This window comes from Salvelinus fontinalis, chromosome 16 (genome assembly GCF_029448725.1).
Source record: "Salvelinus fontinalis isolate EN_2023a chromosome 16, ASM2944872v1, whole genome shotgun sequence".
Lineage (NCBI taxonomy): Eukaryota > Metazoa > Chordata > Actinopteri > Salmoniformes > Salmonidae > Salvelinus > Salvelinus fontinalis.
Window position 1 is genome coordinate 27736172 of NC_074680.1, and position 23363 is coordinate 27759534.

Below are 23363 nucleotides of genomic sequence, written 5' to 3' on the forward strand. Positions count from 1 at the left end.
ACTGAAGAACAGCCAGACGAATAGAGACAGGAACGAACAGAAGGTTACTAGGACAAGCGCGCGGCGACGCAGTGTGAGTGAGTGCTTGCTTTACCTGTCTCTCAATTCCCCAGACAGTCAACCCGACAACACGACCTTCAGGGAGAATCCCCTCGGGTTCCGATGGCGACAATCGATGAGAAAAGTAAGCGCAAGGATGGACCTTATCGTCAGACTGGAAGCGCTGGGACAGAATGGCTCCCACGCCCACCTCTGAAGCGTCAACCTCGACAATGAATTGTTTAGTGACGTCAGGAGTAACAAGGATAGGGGCGGATGTAACACGCTTCTTGAGGAGATCAAAAGCTCCCTGGGCGGAACCAGACCACTTAAAGCAAGACTTGACAGAAGTCAGAGCTGTGAGAGGGGCAGCCACTTGACCGAAATTACGAATGAAACGCCGATAGAAATTAGCGAAACCGAGAAAGCGCTGTAACTCGACACGTGACTTAGGAACAGGCCAATCGCTGACATCCTGGACCTTAGCGGGATCCATCTGAATGCCTTCAGCAGACAGATAATCATCGAGAGCCTTACGTTCGGGAGCCGACAGAGAGAATAATCTACCCCGAGGAGAAGTGGTCCCCGGATGGAGATCAATACAACAATCATACGACCGGTGAGGAGGAAGAGAGTTGGCTCTGGACCGACTGAAGACCGTGCGTAGATCATGATGTTCCTCCGGCACTCCTGTCACATCACCAGGCTCCTCCTGAGTAGAGGGGACAGAAGAAACAGGAGGAATAGCAGACATTAAACACTTCACATGACAAGAAACGTTCCAGGATAGGATAGAATTACTAGACCAATTAATAGAAGGATTATGACATACTAGCCAGGGATGACCCAAAACAACAGGTGTAACAGGTGAACAAAAAATCAAAAAAGAAATGGTCTCACTGTGGTTACCAGATACTGTGAGGGTTAAAGGTAGTGTCTCATATCTGATACTGGGGAGAGAACTACCATCTAAGGCGAACATGGGTGTGATCCTCCCTAACTCTCTGAGAGGAATGTCATGTTTCCGAGCCCATGCTTCGTCCATAAAACAACCCTCAGCCCCAGAGTCTATCAAGGCACTGCAGGAAGCAGCCGACCCGGTCCAGCGTAGATGGACCGACAAGGTCGTACAGGATCTTGATGGAGAGACCTGAGTAGTAGCGCTCACCAGTAGCCCTCCGCTTACTGATGATCTCTGACCTTTAACTGGACATGACATGACAAAATGTCCAGCAGAACCGCAATAGAAGCAAAGGCGGTTGGTGATTCTCCGTTCCCTCTCCTTAGTCGAGATGTGAACACCTCCCAGCTGCATGGGCTCAGTCTCTGAGCCGATGGAAGGAGATGGTCGAGATGCGGAGAAGGGAAGCCCCGCTAACGCGAGCTGTCTTCCCCGAGCTCGGTGACGAAGATCTACCCGTCGTTCTATGCGGATGGCGAGTGCAATCAACGAGTCCACGCTGGAAGGAACCTCCCGGGAGAGAATCTCATCCTTAACCTCAGCGTGGAGTCCCTCCAGAAAACGAGCGAGCAACGCCGGCTCGTTCCAGTCACTGGATGCAGCAAGAGTACGAAACTCTATAGAGTAATCCGTTATGGATCGATCACCTTGACATAGGGAAGCCAGACCCCTGGAAGCCTCCTTTCCAAAAACTGAACGATCAAAGACCCGTATCATCTCCTCCTTAAAGTTCAGATAAACGTCAGAACACTCAGCCCTTGCCTCCCAGATAGCTGTGCCCCACTCCCGAGCCCGCCCAGTAAGGAGTGATATGACGTAAGCGATCCGAGCTCTCTCTCCAGAGTATGTGTTGGGCTGGAGAGAGAACACAATATCACACTGGGTGAGAAAGGAGCGACACTCAGTGGGCTGTCCAGAGTAACATGGTGGATTATTAACCCTGGGTTCCGGAGACTCGGAAGACCAGGAAGTAGCTTGTGGTACGAGACGAAGACTCTGAAACTGTCCTGAGAGATCGGAAACCTGAGCGGCCAGGGTCTCAACGGCATGACGAGCAGCAGACAATTCCTGCTCGTGTCTGCCGAGCATTGCTCCCTGGAACTTGACGGTAGTGTAGAGAGAATCCGTAGTCGCTGGGTCCATTCTTGGTCGGATTCTTCTGTTATGCTGATGAAGGAGGACCCAAAAGCGACGTAATAGAAACAGAGTCTTTATTCCAGTCTTAGACAAAAACGATACTCCTGATATATCTAAGGTAAAAACAAAACAGGAAAACTGAAATCCTCTCGTCAGTAGAGATGAACGACTGGAGACGCGACCACTAGACACCTGCTCACATGCAGCATCTGATGAAGGCAAAAACACGACAGGGCGGAACAAGGACACTGAACAGCAAACATCAAACAAGAATCCGACAAAGACAGAAGCAGAAAACAGAGGGAGAAATAGGGACTCAAATCAGAGGGCAAAATAGGGGACAGGTGTGAAAGAGTAAATGAGGTCGTTAGGAGAAAGAGAAACAGCTGGGAGCAGGAACGGAACGATAGAGAGAGAGAGCGGGGGAGGGAGAGAGGGAGGAGGAGAGAGAGGAATAGAAAGAGGGAAAGAACCTAATAAGACCAGCAGAGGGAAGCACAGGGACAAGACATGAAGATCAAAGACAAAACATGACAATTGTCCTCAAACCAACACAGATATACAGTGCATTCGGTAAGTATTCAGACCCCTTCACCTTTTCCACATTTTGTTACGTTACAGCCTTAATCTAAAATGTTTTAAATATTTTTCCCCTCATCAATCTACACACAATTTCCCATAATGACAAAGCAAAAACTAAATATCACACTTACATACAGTACCAGTCAAAAGTATTGTCGCACCCCCTATTACCAGCCTGTTCAACCTCTCCTTCGTATCATCTGAGATCCCCAAGGATTGGAAAGCTGCCGCGGTCATCCCCCTCTTCAAAAGGGGAGACACCCTGGACCCAAACTGTTACAGACCTATATCCATCCTGCCCTGCATATCTAAGGTCTTCGAAAGCCAAGTCAACAAACAGATCACTGACCATCTCGAATCCCACCGTACCTTCTCCGCTGTGCAATCCGGTTTCCGAGCCGGTCACGGGTGCACCTCAGCCACGCTCAAGGTACTAAACGATGTCATAACCGCCATCGATAAAAGACATTACTGTGCAGCCGTCTTCATCGACCTGGCCAAGGCTTTCGACTCTGTCAATCACCGTATTCTTATCGGCAGACTCAGTAGCCTCGGTTTTTCTAATGACTGCCTTGCCTGGTTCACCAACTACTTTGCAGACAGAGTTCAGTGTGTCAAATCGGAGGGCATGTTGTCCGGTCCTCTGGCAGTCTCTATGGGGGTACCACAGGGTTCAATTCTCGGGCCGACTCTTTTCTCTGTATACATCAATGATGTTGCTCTTGCTGCGGGCGATTCCCTGATCCACCTCTATGCAGACGACACCATTCTGTATACTTCCGGCCCTTCCTTGGACACTGTGCTATCTAACCTCCAAACGAGCTTCAATGCCATACAACACTCCTTCCGTGGCCTCCAACTGCTCTTAAACGCTAGTAAAACCAAATGCATGCTTTTCAACCGTTCGCTGCCTGCACCCGCACGCCCGACTAGCATCACCACCCTGGACGGTTCCGACCTAGAATATGTGGACATCTATAAGTACCTAGGTGTCTGGCTAGACTGCAAACTCTCCTTCCAGACTCATATCAAACATCTCCAATCCAAAATCAAATCTAGAGTCGGCTTTCTATTCCGCAACAAAGCCTCCTTCACTCACGCCGCCAAACTTACCCTAGTAAAACTGACTATCCTACCGATCCTCGACTTCGGCGATGTCATCTACAAAATAGCTTCCAATACTCTACTCAGCAAACTGGATGCAGTTTATCACAGTGCCATCCGTTTTGTTACTAAAGCACCTTATACGACCCACCACTGCGACCTGTATGCCCTAGTCGGCTGGCCCTCGCTACATGTTCGTCGTCAGACCCACTGGCTCCAGGTCATCTACAAGGCTATGCTAGGTAAAGTGCCGCCTTATCTCAGTTCACTGGTCACGATGGCTACACCCACCCGTAGCACGCGCTCCAGCAGGTGTATCTCACTGATCATCCCTAAAGCCAAAACCTCATTTGGACGCCTTTCCTTCCAGTTCTCTGCTGCCTGCGACTGGAACGAATTGCAAAAATCTCTGAAGTTGGAGACTTTTATCTCCCTCAACAACTTTAAAAATCTGCTATCCGAGCAGCTAACCGATCGCTGCAGCTGTACATAGTCCATCTGTAAACTACCCACCCAATTTACCTACCTCACCCCCCATACTGCTTTTATTTATTTACTTTTCTGCTCTTTTGCACACCAGTATCTCTTCTTGCACATGATCATCTGATGATTTATCACTCCAGTGTTAATCTGCTAAATTGTAATTACTCGATTTATTGCCTACCTCATGCCTTTTGCACACATTGTATATAGATTCTCTTTTTTTCTACCATGTTATTAACTTGTTTATTGTTTACTCCATGTGTAACTCTGTGTTGTTGTCTGTTCACACTGCTATGCTTTATCTTGGCCAGGTCGCAGTTGCAAATGAGAACTTGTTCTCAACTAGCCTACCTGGTTAAATAAAGGTGAAATAAATAAATAAATAAATAAAAAAAACTACTCATTCTAGAGTTTTTCTTTTTACTTACTTTTTACTATTTTCTACATTGTAGAATAATAGTGAAGACATCAAAACTATGAAATAACACATATGGAATCATGTAGTAACCAAAAAAGTGTTAAAACAAATCAAAATATATTTTATATTTGAGATTCTTCAAAGTAGCCACCCTTTGCCTTGATAACAGCTTTGCACACTCTTGGCATTCTTTCAACAAGCTTCTTAAGGAAAGCTTTTCCAACTGTGTTAAAGGAGTTCGCACATATGCTGAGCACTTGTTGGATGCTTTTCCTTCACTCTGCAGTCCAACTCATCTCAAACCATCTCAGTTGGGTTGAGGTCTGGTGATTGTGGAGGCCAGGTCATCTGATGCAGCACTCCATCACTCTCCTTCTTGGTCAAATAGCCCTTACACAGCCTGGAGGTGTGTTCGGTCATTGTCTGTTGAAAAACAAATAGTCCCACGAACCCCAACTCAGATGGAATGGCGTATCGCTGCAGAATGCTGTGGTAGCCATGCTGGTTAAGTGTGCCTTGAATTCTAAATAGATCAATCATCGACAGTGTCACCAGCAAAGCAAGCCCACACACCATCACACCTCCTCCTCCATGCTTCAAGGTGGGAACTACACATGCGGTTTTATCAGACCAGAGAGTCTTGTTTCTCATGGTCTGAGTCCTTTAGGTGCCTTTTGGAAAACTCCAAGTGGGCTGTCATGTGCCTTTTACTGAGGAGAGCCTTCCATCTGGCCACTCTACCATAAAGGCCTGATTGGTGGAGTGCTGCAGAGATGGTTGTCCTTCTGGAAGGTTCTCCTATATCCACAGAGGAACTCTGGAGCTCTGTCAGAGTGACCATCAGGTTCTTGGTCACCTCCCTGATCAAGGCACTTCTCCATTTGCTCAGTTTGGCCAGGCGGCCAGCTCTAGGAAGAGTCTTGGTGGTTCCAAACTTCTTCCATTAAAGAATGATGGAGGCCACTGTGTTCTTGGCCATTCAATGCTGCAGAAATATTTTGGTACCCTTTCCCAGATTTGTGCCTCGACACAATCCTGTCTCGGAGCTCTACGGACAAGTCCTTCGACCTCATGGCTTGGTTTTTGCTCTGACATGCACTGTCAACTGTGGGACCATATGTAGACAGGTGTGTGCCTTTCCAAATCATGTCCAATCAATTTAATTTACCACAGGTGGCTTCCAATCAAGTTGTAGAAACATCTCAAGGATGATCAATGGAAACAGGATGCACCTGAGCCCAATTTCGAATCTCTTAGCAAAAAGTCTGAATACTTATGTAAATAAGGTATTTCTGTTTTTGATGTGTAATACAATTGCAAAAATGTCTAAAAACCTGTTTTCACTTCGTCGTTATGGGGTATTGTGTGTAGATTGATGAGAAAAAAAACGAAATTATAATAATTTTTATCAATTATAGAATAAGGTAACAAAATGTGGAAAAAGTAAATGGGTCTGAATACTTTGGGTCTGCACTGTAGTTACCAGTGTCTTCCACAAGGACAGACAGTAGGACACTAATAGCTTGCCACTGTCACTTTGAAGAGACAAAGCAGAAAATGTCTCAGTTCCTAAACATGGGCCAGAGGCTTGCCAGCTCTACACTGCAGCCGAGCACCAAATGCCTGCCTGGGCTGGCCACAATAATACCACACAAAGCGCCACCACCAGCGAAGCAGCCGTCTGTAGTGAATGTGTAGTGAATGAGGCAACACAAAGGGACAGACCAGGGGATGGACTGTCACACAACACCCCAAGGACCACAGAATGCCACAGCTGTGCCATCGCAGATCGGCCCACCACTGTTCCCTCACCCAGAGAGTGGCGCTTTGAGAGAGACATGGCTGGAAAAGAATCACACATTCCTGAAGAGGCTAGGATGAAGCCCATGAAGTGGTGTCCCGGCCTGGTCTGGTGTGACAGAGGGTTCCAGCTGGCCTTGGCTCAGTAACACTGACACCCCAGGGCTTAGCTGTGGCCAGGACAGGACAGTGGGCTGAACACTGAGGATCTTTAGATAATATGACAGTGTTTGTGGCTTAGTGCTCTGTTGTATCACATTTGGAAAACAGACACGCAACCCGGTTTTTGGGCCAAGCTAGGAAAAATAGGGGTAACAAAACTATATCATATAAAGCATACAGTACATTACACATGTATAATAGATCATGAACATGATTGTATGGCTGCTACATACAGGAGCAGTCAAATTCTCGGACACACCTACTCATTCCAGGGTTTTTCTTTATTTTTATTATTTTCTACATTGTAGAATAATAGTGAAGACATCAAAACTATGAAATAACACATGTAATCATGTAGTAACCAAAAAAGTGTTAAAATGAATCAACATATATTTTAGATGCTTCAAAGTAGCCTTGGCATTCTCTCAACCAGCTTCATGAGGAATGCTTTTCCAACAGTCTTGAAGGAGTTCCCACATATGCTGAGCACTTGTTGGCTGACTTTCCTTGACTCTGCGGTCCAACTCATCCCAAACCATCTCAATTGGGTTGAGGTCAGGTGATTGTGGAGGCCAGGTCATCTGATGCAGCACCATCACTCTCTTTCTTGGTCAAATATTCCTTACACAGCCTGGAGGCGTGTTGGGTCATTATCCTGTTGAAAAACAAATAATAGTCCCACTAAGCGCAAACCAGATGGGATGGCGTATTACTGCAGAATGCTGTGGTAGCCATGTGGGTTAAGTGTGCCTTGAATTCTAAATAAATCACTGACAGTGTCACCAGCAAAGCACCCCCAAACTGCCTCCGTGCTTCACGGTGGGAACTACACATGCAGAGATCGTCCGTTCACCTACTCTGCGTCTCACAAAGACACGGTGGTTGGAAGCAAAAATCTCACATTTGGACTCATCAGACCAAAGGACGGATTTCCACTAGTCTAATTTTCTTGGCCCAAGCAAGTCTCTTCTTATTGTTGTCCTTTAGTGGTGGTTTCTTTGCAGCAATTTGACCGAGAAGGCCTGATTCACACAGTCTCATCTGAACAGTTGATGTTGAGATGTGTGTTACTTGAACTCTGTAGCATTTATTTGGGCTGCAATCTAAGGCTGGTAACTCTAATGAACTTATCCTCTGCAGCAGAGGTAACTCTGGATCTTTCTTTCCTGTGGCAGTCCTCATGAGAGCCAGTTTGGTTGAAGACATGGATGTCGATTAAGGCAGCCCCCCACACCTTTCTGATTCTGACGGTTGGGTTGGGTTAAATGCAGACGACACATTTCAGTTGAAGGCATTCAGTTGTACAACTGACTAGGTATCACCCCCTTTCCCTTTCATCAAAGTGCTTGATGGTTTTTGTGACTGCACTTGAAGAAACGTTCAAAGTTCTTGACATTGTCCGGATTGACTGACCTTCATGTCTTAAAGTAATGATGGGCTGTAATTTCTCTTTGCTTGTTTGAGCTGTTATTGCCATAATATGACTTGCCTTTTACCAAATAGGGCTATCTTCTGTATACCACCCCTACTTTGTCACAACACAACAGATTGGATCAAACGCATTGAGGAAAGAAATTCCACAAATTAACTTAACAAGGCACACCTGTTAATTGAAATGCATTCCAGGTGACTACATCATGAAGCTGGTTGAGAGAATGCCAAGAGTGTGCAAAGCTGTTATCAAGGCAAAGGGTGGCTACTTTGAAGAATCTGAAATATAAAATATATTTTGAGTTACTCTTATTTAAGTTACTACATGATTCCATTGGTGTTAATTCATAGTGTTGATGTCTTCACTGCTTTTCTACAATGTAGAAAAAAGTAAAAATAAAGAAAAACCCTAGACTGAGTAGGTGTCCAAACTTTTGACTGGTACTGTATATAATTATTAAAACATAGTAAATGTATTCATAATGCCTAGTTTGTGCCTTCCAACAGCTAGTAAACTAACCTTCCTCAATGTGTACCCATTTCTGTTTAAACTCTCCAATCAGGCAGAGGCAGCAACAGCAGCAAAGAGAGGAGAGATGAGAAGAGGAGAGAGGTAAAATGGACCTGAGAGCGGAATGAGGCTCAGACACCCCTCCTCCAGGAGAGTGCCCGCCCGAACGCGCGTGCAAAATTAATCACCACAATCCTGCTCAAACAATGCAGCCTATGATATGACAATTTGTCCCATAATGCCATCTTAATCTCCAGACCAACACACAAAAATTACATAAAACAGAAAAAAACAAATTACAGAAATCCTATGTTTATGCGATTCATAGAAAGCCATTTGTATACAGCTGCTGCTGCTATTTTAACAAAGTCATTAGGCAGCCACCACTGATATATAAATGTTGCTCTACAGATTCCATGAACTCATTCTGGAAGAATTGTAATTGCCAAGTCTGATCCATCTTCTAGCCTGGTGCCTTATTAAGACTGCCTGTGGTGGGTGAGGGATGTAATATTGACGTCCGAGGCCGACACAATCTCAGGCCCACGGGCGAGGGGAATATTAAAACTGGTACTTTGTTATGCTGTCTATCTACCCCACTCTACCCCCCTCCTACCCCATCCCACTGCCAGTAATGAGGAAATAACATCTTCATTAAACATCTTTTTAACTGCATTACAGAATGAGTCCTGGGGGGAACCATTGGTCATGCTGAGGATGGGGGTGAGAGGAGCAGGAGGCCTCATGTCTTAGGAGACAGTAGGATATCATACAGACAGGGCAAAGGTCCAAACATAGCTTTTAAATAGGTTATCAAACAATACAACTACCCTCTTCAACCTATGGTTGAGAGAAGCTATGGCTCTGAACACTGAGCGCCTGACCACAACAGATGTGAAAGATAGGGTCTGCCTGGCCACTGGCAGGGGGGGGGTAGCGGATGGGGATAGAGGGGGATGTTCAGCTGTTAACCTCTATAAAACTCCAGACAAAAACACACATAAGCACCCAAAAAGACACACACAGACTGATCCAGTGATGACCCCGCCACACACGTCCCTCCAGCAGCCTCAGCCCCGTGGAAAAACAACCCATCTGAGGGAGCAGCAACGGGGAAGGGGGTGCACCATCAGGACCATGTGGTGGAGGCCCTTTTAAGGGGCCTGGGCCACAGCACTGGGCACTAGGCAGGGTCTGGCACACCGCCCGCCCCTGCCGGTCCACTGAGTTATCAGCTGGTCCACAGAGGCCTGCTATTGGCAGTTGAGTGTCTCGCAGGTGTACCTTTGGGACAAGGGAGGGGTATGGGGCCCATTTGGTGAGCCTCAGGAATCCTGTTGTTTTATAATCTTACTATTACACAACGTGTCAAAAGTGCTGATTGTTGGATGTTAGTGGTTGTAACAGACAATGTTGTTATTGTTTTAGCGCTCCTCTGGTTGTGTCTGTGTGCTCTCTCTCTCTCTGAAGTGAGAGAGATTCCTCTCAGGTAGCACAGTTTCAAAGGAGCTTTAGCAGATAAACTGTGAAATGAGGGAGCACCAAATACTGAGCTCTCTGGATTATCATCTAAGACTGATAGGGCCACATATTATTCCTATGAAATTTCAAGTGCAATCGATACTAATTATTATCATCATGGCCACCATCTTCAAAGGCCTATCAAGTCCTGGTGTGAAAACATAAAGAGATGTGCAATTTGGCCATCAAACCATGTGATCAAGCCATGTGCTGTAATTGACAAATCAAAGGGAAGCTAAGTGCTACATTTTAAACTTATGCAACTGGCAGTTTAGGGAGAAATGGCTTCCAAGCCTATCAACTTACATTCCACCACATTAAACACGGCAATCTGTCCAACTAATTTAAATTGATACATCAAAGGCTTGCTATGTTGGCAATATCCCAGACAAATTTCAAGGTCTTGCAATTTAATGTTCGTGAGAAACTAACATTTCAAGTCAAATTTTTTTAAATAAAGTGCATAACATGTAATAACTTGAATGCAATAGGTCTGCAGACAATTGATACTATGTCCCTATGCATTTAAAACGGACTATTCCTCTGGTGCACCCACTTCCATAACCACTCTCAAAATTCTGCTGGGGTACAAACAAAACTTATGGAAATTGATACAAACCAGGGGAAATGCCAATAACTGCCATTTTCTAGGTATTACTACAATTCCACTTATAGAGCTTAACCTAAATGTCTCTGAGAGGGCTAGGCAGGTAGGAAGTGCAGACTGGTCAGGTTTGGCATATAGTCTGAAGGACCGGTCTGGCCGGAGGGACCCCCACAGGGGCGTAGCATGCCATCTCTGCCACCCTAACAGGCACGGGTGAAGCACCCAAGGTCCCCAGACAACCATTCCGGAAACCATCTACCCCCTTGCCCCCTCAAACCCTACCAGTACCACACCAAGTTGCCAGCTGAACTCCAGCCACAGGCTAAACCCAAACCAAGCCCCAAACAGATAATGACTAAAACCTTTTATGCCTATTTTTCAAATTGAAAAGCTAGATTATACATACTTAAGAGCTTACAGGGTGCGGGTTGGTGCTCTGGCTGAAGTCCTCAGTGCACATCAGCCCAGTGGGGGGGTGGGGGGGGGTCTACATAATGACTTTTCACTTAGTCTAACTATAATCCAAAATTGGATCTAAATCCTTAGAGATTACAAACAGGGCTGCACTTTGCATGCGCTGTGGTCCAAATATCTTCAGACAGCATGCATAGCTGCTGGCTCCAGAAATCACAGTATGGAAGTGGCTAGCCAGAGCTTAGTGAAATGGTGCTATTGATCGTTTATAAAACAAATTACAAAATGGAGTTGAGTCCATATCAGAGAGACAGAGACTCAGAGAAAGAGATCCACAGAGCCCAAACCACAACAGAACAGCTCCAGAGCAGTGAGTAAGAGTGGAAAGGAAAGGGAGAGGCAGGGCAGGGGCTAAGGCTGCAGTCAGTCAGTCCGGGCTGAGGGCAAGTCCACATGGGGAGAGCACTTCCTCCTCAGCCACTGTCCTGCTCCAGCCTCAAGCAGGGCTAACCCTGTACCCTGACCCCTCCAGCACACCTGCCACCTAGCCCACCACCGGCCAAGCACACAGATATTGGACCCAGCCCACTGCAGCCCACATGGGAGCAGTTACACTCCCAGCCCTGTATCACCTGCTTTCTCTGGCCCAAAACAGCTTGCTGATAGGTACTGTATCTGTGCTAAAACAGTTTAACATATGCCACAACTAATTTGTTGGAACAGTAAATCAAACACAGAGTATGGTATATATTTAAAATAGCACTGCATGCATAAATGGGCCTTGTAAAATGTAAAACTATGTCAAAGGGAAAACATTCTAACAGTAAACTGCCACCAATGGTGCACAGTGCACACAAGTAGGAAACTACCTCAATCAGAAAACGGTTATGCAAGGTATGCCAGCCCGACGGTGTGAGATAAACGCACACAAAGAGAGAGAGTGGAAAAGATTCCTTTCAGGATCGGGACAGCAGGCAGGCTGAGCTGTAGGAGGACCACCACAGGCGGGGTGGCATGGGAATGTGCAGAGCCACAGTAACATAACACATTCTGAGCTCATGATTGAGGGAGGGAGGGACAGCGAGGGAGGAGTGGTGATAGCAAGGGAGGAGTGGTGATCCTGTCCATCTTAGACCCAGGAGGGCAGAAGGGGAAAGATTAGAAATCGTGCCATGTCAGGATTGGGAGCATGCTGGGCGATAAGAGGGGGGTCAGGCACTTGGAGGGGGCGTGACACACAAACACACAGTGACAATGGGAGGGCAATGGGTAAACAGGCTGGGTATGTTTGTGGGTGAGGAGTGTGGTGAGACTCTGTTCTGAATACAGAACAGGGGATCAGAAACACTACTAGCTGAAAGAGACTACACACAAATATCACCAACCCTTTCTCTAAGCAGCAAGATGCAAACGTCAGTTGGATTACAGAATTATGCTATGAAGAACTGCTCTTTGGGAGTTGAAATGTTGTGATAAAATCCCATTTGTTGGCTCATTTAGTAATTGTCCAGGTTAGTTATTAGGCCAACCTAAACCTACATTATCTATTAAAAACAAGGTTTGTTTTTTATTTCCATGTTTTTTACATCGGAGGGTGATTTTCTTTTAAAGGAACATTCTAAAACATTTCCAAATGCAAAGCCTGATTTTTAAGCAACCAAAAGGCTGTCATTAGCAGTGCTATTGTAACCTGTAATGCGGCATCTGACAAAAGGTCTGGACCTTAATGGCACAGGTGGTGTACTTGCATAACTGCAAGGGTTGCTGGTTTAAACCCTGGTCTGTTGGCTGTTGCCCTCTAATATCTAAAATAAAAGTTGAACTAACGATTAAAGTATGTGTAGAATTTACCATTTATAGTCAAAAGTAATTGTCTGCAGTTTTCAGAAGGTGATCGCTCAAGTAAAAAGAAAGAAAACTGTTTTAAGTCATTCACTTTTGAAAGTCATATAACTCAGCCATAGAGACTAAACAAATATATCTCCATTTACACTAGAGGTGTGTCTTTCTTGTGCCTTTTACAGCTTGTTTCTAGCCTACAGCGTTGCAGAGTTATGCATCCTATACATGTATGTATATCAAAATCAAATCTAGAGTCGGCTTTCTATTCCGGAACAAAGCCTCCTTCACTCACGCCGCCAAACTTACCCTAGTAAAACTGACTATCCTACCGATCCTCGACTTCGGCGATGTCATCTACAAAATAGCCTCCAATACTCTACTCAGAAAACTGGATGCAGTTTATCACAGTGCCATCCGTTTTGTTACTAAAGCACCTTATACGACCCACCACTGTGACCTGTATGCCCTAGTCGGCTGGCCCTCGCTACATGTTCGTCGTCAGACCCACTGGCTCCAGGTCATCTACAAGGCTATGCTAGGCAAAGTGCCGCATTATCTCAGTTCACTGGTCACGATGGCTACACCCACCCGTAGCACGCGCTCCAGCAGGTGTATCTCACTGATCATCCCTAAAGCCAAAACCTCATTTGGACGCCTTTCCTTCCAGTTCTCTGCTGCCTGCGACTGGAACGAATTGCAAAAATCTCTGAAGTTGGAGACTTTTATCTCCCTCAACAACTTTAAAAATCTGCTATCCGAGCAGCTAACCGATCGCTGCAGCTGTACATAGTCCATCTGTAAACTACCCACCCAATTTACCTACCTCACCCCCATACTGCTTTTATTTATTTACTTTTCTGCACTTTTGCACACCAGTATCTCTTCTTGCACATGATCATCTGATGATTTATCACTCCAGTGTTAATCTGCTAAATTGTAATTATTCGATTTATTGCCTACCTCATGCCTTTTGCACACATTGTATATAGATTCTCTTTTTTCTACCATGTTATTGACTTGTCTATTGTTTACTCCATGTGTAACTCTGTGTTGTTGTCTGTTCACACTGCTATGCTTTATCTTGGCCAGGTCGCAGTTGCAAATGAGAACTTGTTCTCAACTAGCCTACCTGGTTAAATAAAGGTGAAATAAAAAAAAATAATAAAAAAATGTAATCAAAGCCCCCTCCCCTAGAGCTGTGCACGGCAGAGTTGTTGACAAAGATCCAACACGTGGCAGAGTTGCTAGTTTGGCATATATTTGGATAAAAATTTCAAGACGACAAGTGAAGGAGCGTACTGGAATTTATTATGGATGCTAGAAAGCTGGTGAGTTTTTCTGATGCTAAAAATCTTGCATTTGCACACTGCAGTAGTGTACAACTAAGGCACTGTTTACATGTGGAGTTAGCTAGCAATTCTCAGTTTGAGTTGTGTCCTTTCTGACAGTGAAATGTGTCAGGCAGACTAGCTAGCTATGTTTTGTGGGAAAATGTAGCACTGGAATTTGGACGTGAGCTAACTAACTAACATTAGCTAGATAGCTACCTAGCTAATCAAATGATCTGTTTGCATTTATTGATAAACCTCAGCTTAAAAACCACCATATAGCTAGCTATCTACAGTAGCCTAGGTTTGTTCTCATACACTTCTTATGATTGGCAGCCTGGTGAAGCAGCACCTGTGAGTTGCCGAGCAACCAAGTTGCTTGACCTGGTGTTAGAACTCTAAGCTTTGGCTGAAAAAGATATGAGCTTTGTCAGAAATGCTACAAAAAGGTAGCACATAGCTGGTTTTCTATTGGCAGGTGAGAGCATAAATGATCAATTTAAATCAAAACTGTTGCCCCTACAAGCTTATTCAGTCTGAAAGGTGGCAAGTCTAATGGTCGCTTTATGGATGCTGTAGTCTCCTTATCCGAGGCCTAGATATTGCACTAAGATGGGGCAAGAAATTGCCTTATTCCTAATGCTAACGACCCTGTTAAAAATCCGGTATGTGGTTCTCGGTAACGGCCTGACAGCTCATGACGAGAGGGAGTTTGTGTACCTCCAAACAAGGTGATTTGCGAATTTTTATCGACATTGGCGTCATAATGGCTTAGATGTGATGATAGGAGATTTGAATGTAACATTGACCTTCAAGCCTACTATTTTCGCGGCGGTCCATTAACAGACAGGTCACTGCAGAATACCAGAGTTACAGCACTATTGGATACAGCAGACTAATCATATTGACTATAATGAGAATAGCCAGGAGTTTTCACTGACTAGGTGGCCTGACCAGGAGAACGCCTGACCTTGGCGTTAAATTGTAGTCCTACCTGCAGACAGTGAAGCAGAGGGCCCTGCTGGCCCCGGCAGGCTGCTCAGTAGGTTGACACTGTGGGCCGGAGCCATGGAGAGGCAGGGCAGCAGGAACAGAGCCAGGAGCGCCAGCAGGGTGAAGACTGGGTAATGGGTAGCCCGGGGGGTGAGCCACCTGCCCCGACCAACACAGAGAGAGGACACGTCAGGAACCAGGGGAGGGATTATGAAGAGAGAGACCGGAGAAAGCCAGCTATCAGTCCCAGACTGAGAACATCGAGGTAGATGTTTTTCCCGGTCAATTCAGGAAATACTCTTGGCCCTGGATATCAGGCTAAAGAGTTTGAGGAGTGCAAAATGAAGTGTGGTGGAAGAATACAGTGAGGGAAGGAGAGGGGGCATGGGGCTGAGGCAGGATGAAAGGGAGAGAGGGTAGAAGGGTAATGAAAGCCTGTCATTTTAATGAGCCCCACTGCGACCAGCGCTGTACGTGAGCTGCACCTTTGTCTGCAGTGAGTGTGACCCTGGGGACCGGTGGTAGAGGTGAAGGGATGGATGGAGTGGCAGGCCTGGCCTAGAGATCCATAGTGTTACTGTGTGACGTGACCACTGATTGACCCCACAATGAGAGGGCCTCCCAACCCTCTTTCTTCTCTCTCTCTGTCTACACAACCCATTCCTCTTCCTCTTCCTCCCCTCATCACTTCCCAAGGACAAGGCACCTCTCTGGAGTCCGTGCTGCAGCACGTGGTGCTCGCCAGCCCTGGACCCAAACTACCTCGGTGCCGCAGCCACTCCCGCCCTGGGGATCCCAGAAATCACTGCAATTAGCCGCTAAGTCTTCTCCAGGCCGATAAGGGCTCAGTCATTACACACAGACTCATTCCCTGGCACTGATAAAGCTGGGCCAGCCAGGGAGCAGGGCCAGCCCTTCAAATGGAGCCACCACTGAGAGGTGAGAGTGTGATTACCCCACCAATCATCACGGACACTGCCAAGGTCAATGACCCCTGGCCAGGTCCACAACAACCAGCCAGGTCTGAGGAGAGACTGGAGGAGCTTTTAAAGCTAGTGATGTAAAGGAATGGTCAAAGGGAAAGAGACAAGGAGAGGATGAGTGGGTGGTTTAACGGAAGAGTGAAAGGGGAGGAGCCCAAGAGCGAACAATGAGAGAGAGGAAAGTGGACAGACAGCAAAGAAAGAAAGAAAATAAGGGAAGACATTCAAAAATCCCAGTTTGGTAAACAGATGGTTGTGTCAGACAGGCAGGCAGGTGAACATGAGGTGGAGGTAGGAAAGAGGGGATGTTGGAGCAGATTTAGACGGACAGGCTCATAGTTAAAGAATGAAAGGACAGCGGAGGGGCACCAAGGCCACGGGAAGCTGTGGGCAGAGAGAGCTCCAGAGCCCTGGGGATTGGAGGGAAGGGCCGGCGGCCCTGGGCCCAGGGAGGTCCTCCGAACCCTGGGGAGGCCTGACAGGCAGACGGGAAGGCCACACGGACTGCGGCACTAACGACAGGATTACTGGCATAGTGACACTGACACAGCCTCCCTAAAAGGATCACAGCGGCGTAATAAACTTTATTAAATAATACAACTTATTATAACTGTTAACCCGATTTAGTTCATTCTTCGCGGCTTACACACACATACACAAAAAAAGGGGTGGATATAATAAGCCTTATACCCTACATAAGGCAAAGCCTACAAAAGCCATCGCCTTACCATTGACTTTAATTGGATTTTAAAAACGGGATGCAAATTATAGCATTCTCCACTTCTAACTTGGTAAAATAAGTGTATTGAAAAGATTGGGCGAAAAATGTGGACTTAAAGTAAATTAATCTGCTTTCTGCCCATGCTTAATTAAACTCCCTTAATGCTTATAAGAGTTAATGAGTGAATTGATTAAACAATACGGCTAATTCTTACCCCCAGCTCACAAGCAGCGGTGATCATCTCTCCTGTGGAAGTGAATAGGGGAGGAAATGAATGTAAACCCAATCATTATTATTAAGAGATGAGTCTCCTCCAAAGTTTTTCCCAAATCAAATACTTGCACTGGGGTTTTGCATTAATTTGCCTGGATCAAAACCTGCAAATCTTCCCAGTGTGACATTTCCTAAGCGGCACGCTCATTCTCTTCATCTCTTGCTTCTCCCCTGACTCCCCCCTCCCCCCTCACACACACACCACTACTCCCATCTCCGCCACACACACTTACACGCACCATAACACTCCCTCCCCAATGCTCTGCCACAAAGGCATACACGTAGGCTGATCTGAGAGTATTGATTCCAGTCCTCCCCATGCACCAGGTCCCTGCTCTTCCTCTCTTTCTATTCCTTTCTCTCTGTTCCCACACTCCCAGCCTCTCCTTTGGTCCACAGAGGACACAGAAACAGAGACAGTATTGGTGACAATGAAAGCATGATGAGGTAAGCTTAAGGACACGAGCTGGTTGCAAAGTTTCTAACTGTCTCTACCTCTGTGCAGCGTAAACTGCATACAACCCACGACGCTATTTAAGGCTGCCTCAGATCATTTTGGGCACAAACCCATGTGCCAGAATACACCCAAAGCGCATTCAATTAAACCGATTTTTCATCAATGTTTGCATCTCCCACTCATGAAAATTTAAATTCTGTTCAGATGAAATTGATAAATATGTGGGTCTTACATAGCACCCTCTGCTGGTGCAATATATATATATATATATATATATATATATATATATATATATATATATATATATATATATATATGTATATATATATATATATATGTATATATATATATATATATATATATATATATATATATATATATATATATATATATATATATATAACACACACACACACATAAATACATAGAGTGCATTCGGAAAGCATTCAGACCTCTGGTAAAAAAGATTTTTCATTTTTTTTAAACATTTATTACAAATTAAAAACAGATACTTTATTTACATAAGTAATCAGACTCTTTGCTATGACACTCGAAACTGAGCTCAGATGCATCCTGTTTCCATTGATCATATTTGAGATGTTTCTACAACTTGATTGAGTCGATCTGTGGTAAATGCAATTGATTGGACATGATTTGGAAAGGCACACACCTGTTTATATAAGGTCCCACAGTTGACAGTGTATGTCAGAGAAAAAACCAAGCCATGAGATCAAAGGAATTGTCCGTAGAGCTCTGAGACAGGATTATGTCGAAGGCACAGATCTGGGGAAGGGTATAAAAACATTTCTGCAGCATTGAAGGTCCCCAAGAACAGTGGCCTCAAAAAGTTTGGAACTACCAAGACTCTTCCTAGAGCTGGCTGCCTGGCCAAACTGAGCAATCGGGGGAGAAAGGCTTTGGTCAGGGAGGTGACCAACCCGATGGTCATTCTGACAGAGCTCCAGAGTTCCTCTATGGAGCTGGGAAAACCTTCCAGAAGGACAACCATCTCTGCAGCATTCCACCAATCAGGCCTTTATGGTAGAGTGGCCAGACAGAAGCCACTCCTTGGTAAAAGGCACGCCAGCCCACTTGGAGTTCGCCAAAAGGCACCTAAAGGACTCTCAGATCATGAGAAACAAGATTCTCTGACGAAACCAAGATTGAACTCTTTGGCCTGAATGCCAAGTGCCACGTCTGGAGGAAACCTGGCACCATTCCAACGATGAAGCATGGTGGTTGCAGCATCATGCTGTGGGAATGTTTTTCAGCGGCAGTGACTGGGAGACTAGTCAGGTTCGAGGGAAAGATGAACGGAGCAAAGTACAAAGAGATCCTTGATGAAAACCTGCTCCAGAGAACTCAGGACCTCAGACTGGGGCGAAGGTTTACCTTCCAACAGGACAACGACCCTAAGCACACAGCCAAGACAACGAAGGAGTGGCTTCTCTGAATGTTCTTGAGAGCCCAGCCAGAGGCTGGACTTGAACCTGATCAAGCATCTCTGGAGAGACCTGAAAATAGCTGTGCAGCGAGGCTCCCCATCCAACCTGATAGAGCTTGAAAGGATCTGCAGAGATCCTGCAGAATGGGAGAAATAGCACAAAAACAGGTGTGCCAAGCTTGTAGTGTCATACCCAAGAAGACTCGAGGCTGTAATCGCTACCAAAGGTGCTTCAACGAAGTATTGAGTAAAGGGTCTGAATACTTATGTAAATGTGATATTTCCAGGTTGAATTTTTTAATACATTTGCTCAAATGTCTAAAAACCTGTTTTTGCCTTGTCATTATGGGGTATTGTGTTTAGATTGATGAGGGGGGAAAACTATTTAATCAATTTTAGAATAAGGCTGTAACGCAACAAAATGTAGAAAAAGTCAAGGGGTCTGAATACTTTCCGAATGCACTGTATCTATACATATTATGTTTTTTTATTTTTTGAGGGGGGCTAAAGTCACATTTTTCTTTATTTAAAAATGAGAATTGTCATTTTTGCATTACGGTTTTGCATGAAATAACTTGAACAATACATTACTGTGGATAAGATTCTTTCCAAATATTGTAGAAAATGTCTATATGTAATTGTATTGATGGTATTGAATGTGGTCAATTTGCAATAAAAATCGGTGGGCTATATAGTTGTAAATAGTTAGTTATTCCAGTTCTATGCTATATTTACCAGAAATTATTGAATTGCAAGAACTGGGGTTTTGATGCAATACCAAAATTACAGAACATTGCAGGATAATTTCATTTGCATTTAACCTCTGTGATACACTGCATCATCACATTTGAGTTTCTGGAGCATGAAGCACCCTCAGTCTTATCAGTTTAATAGGCCATGAAACCACAACCCTATTCAACTGCACAGCTCAAATATTTCCATTGGTCCATTTCACCTGGCATAAGAACTTCCTGCCATAATTTCTCATCACTCTCTCATCCTCCATCAATTTCACACAAAACGACATATTCCACATTGTGCACTTTTACACACCAACATCAAATTCTAACAAATATAAGGGCAGAACATCAGAGTGGCAGATGCAGAGAGTCACTGCTACGGCCCCATTACTAAAATGGGAAAATATATCAGTCGACAGGGTAGCAGCATGGATGCCAAGAGTCTTTGTGATAGCAGAGCATGGGCACCCACACCAGTCTTCCCATAATCCCGGTCATTTCCACACTCCACATTCCTAGACAACAGCGTTCCTGCGGGGCTGCGCTCAAGCCTCTCTGGGGCGCATCACACCTAAAGAGATTAGGACACGGAGACCTGAAGAATTGGGAAGGGTGTTCAGCTGGCACTATCAGAGCGGGCATCCTGCACCATCCCTAACTGCTGTGGAGAAGGGGCTGGACGTCTTTTCTAAGGCCCCAGCCGCTCGGCAGCAGCACGACCAGCAGGGCTACTCAGGGTTTTTCTCCTCCCCCCCCCCCCCCCCCCCCCCCATATCTGGCCCAGGTTTTGGTTTTTCAAAATAGTTCCATTTTGCAAAATGCAGTTTCAATGTACTTCCTCTTTGCAAAATGTATGCCATGGCTACACAAACCTACTGAGCAAAGCATTCATGTCACCAAGTCCACTTTCACTGTCTCAGAACCTACAGGTATGTTCTTTCTAAGCACAGTCTGATGCCTACTTGTACAGTCTGCAGCCTACTTGTACAGTCTGCAGCCTACTTACACTGGGCATGAAATCATAATCAAAAGAGGATTTAGTATTGACATTTGTTACCATGCATCAAGAGTACCTGCAATTATCCCTGCAACAACATATAAACTACAGCCTACCTACACTAAACAACCATTGATTTATCTCTGTAACAACAGTGCTTATAATTAGGCATTTTAGTAGCTACTGTACATCGAGTTTAAATGTTAAACTTGGTAAAGTAAGACAACACAAAACCATTTTTCTTAGAGAGAGAAATGTTTGGATCTTGTTCTTATTGAGAGTTTTTTGAAGGAATTGCAGTTTCTCTAAGGAAATAGACCCTCACAATGTTATTAACAATGCAAATGGTGGAAGAGAGGAGGCTTTTGACGCTAAAGCCTGACAAAAATACTGTGGTAGAATAATAGATGTCACAGTCCCCCATCCATGATCATCTATGCGTCAGTAATCCTGACACTGAAGTAATTCCCTGTCTCAGCCAGCAGGCAGGCAGAGAGACACCTCTGCTTGCTGAATACATTACTGAACAACTTTAGACGCAGCTCCTTGTCGCTTCATTGTCATAATTATAATGAAAAATATACTTTATCACCAAATTAATATGCACTGCCAACCTTAACTTTATGCCAAAATAATCCCCTCTGATAGGAACGTTTTTAAAGTAAGCACCTAAAGAGACAGAGGGAGCCCAAGAAACCACAAATAGCAGATTTGGTAGAAGTAGTAAATTGCATTGAATTTGACTTGCATTTGATCAAGTAGGCCTATAAAACTGCATAGATGTTTACAGTATGTTTCCATGGACGCATGAAAAACATTCAGCACCATGGACAGTATAGCATCAAAGGACTTTATCGCCAATCCAGCACCACGACCACTGAACAGCACTGCACGCAGGCAGCTCATATCAAGAGAAGACTCAACGCACTGGGATGTCACCACCAAAAAGCTGTACACTGAATATAATAGAAAACTTTCTGGATGTATCAGAGTAGCCTATATAGATATGTGGAGAACATTTGAATGCAAAGAGTAGGGAACTCAACTCACATTAGCTACAATACTTCTGCAGGCACACTGAAAAAGTTGATGCAGTTATTCGCTCACACACCATGAATACCTATTTTCCCTTTAACGTCCATGGAGTTATCCTTAACCATGGCAGTACTAACGTACCTGTAGAATTTGTTAGATCATGAGTAGATGATAGGTCACCACCAGTCACTGATAAGGAAGGCAAAAACGGATCATCAAGAAGGACAATAACCACCCGAGCCACTACCTGTTCACCCCACTTCCATCCAGAGGGCGAGGTCAGTGCATGTGCATCAGAGTTGGGACAGAGAGATCTAAAAAGCAGCGTCTATCTCAAGGCCATCAGATTGTTAAACAGCCACCACTAGCACAGAGGCAGCTGCCTACCTACAGACTTGATATCATTGGCCACTTTAATAAATGGAACACTAGTCACTTTAATAATGCCACTTTAAGAATGTTTACATATCTCAAATTACTCATCTCATATGTATATACTGTATCCTTCACTATCTATTCATTACTATCTATTGCATCTTTGCTGATCTGTCACTGCTCATCCATATATTTTATACTTATATATTCTCATCCCATTCCTGTGTATGAGGTTTTGTTGAGGGATTTATTAGATCTTAGGTTTTCTTTTACTAGATTGTGTGTATTAAGTTTTGTTGTGGAATTTGTTAGATATTAGGGTTGTTGTGGAATTGTTAGATACTGCTGCACTGTCAGATATAGAAGCAGAAGCATTTCGCTACACTCGTAATAACATCTGCTAACCATGTGTATGCGACCAATACAATTTGATAAACCATGGCTGCATAAGCTTAACCTGAGTCTCCTCCGGGGACAGCCTTTTGCGTGCAGGGCAGGTAAAGTAAAGAGCCGCGACACAGGCGCCAGTCAGCCGCCAGGTTCTCTGCTCCACCACCATGGCTAGTCAGACAGCGAAAACAAACACGAATTGTTAACTGCATGCACAATTAACCGGAAAGCTAAGCTAGCTGGCTATCACTGAAACAATGAGTAGATCGCTAGCTAGCTTTAGGTGTCAATGCTAACACCCCGAACTCTATTTACAAATATATTTCTTGTTTGTTGCCAAAGTAGCTATTTCAATCTTTAAAACACAGCCTAGCTAACGTAGCCTAGCCAACCATGTGAGCTAGCTAGCCTATTCAGAGCCTTGCAAAATGACCTCCAGCAGGCCCCAAATGTGCATGTGTCAGCATATGGTCTCACAAGGGGTCTGAGGATCTCATCTCGGTACCTAATGGCAGTCAGGCTACCTCTGGCGAGCAAATGGAGGGCTGTGCGGCCCCACAAAGAAATGCCACCCCACACCATGACTGACCCACCGCCAAACCGGTCATGCTGGAG

The 23363-nt window shown here is 44.9% G+C and overlaps 1 pseudogene; it reads right to left on the bottom strand.

Annotated features, from left to right (window-relative positions):
• Positions 1–22917, bottom strand: part of LOC129812927 (transmembrane protein 260-like) — a 37125-nt pseudogene extending 14208 nt beyond the window's left edge.
• Between the last annotated feature and the right edge of the window lie 446 nt (positions 22918–23363).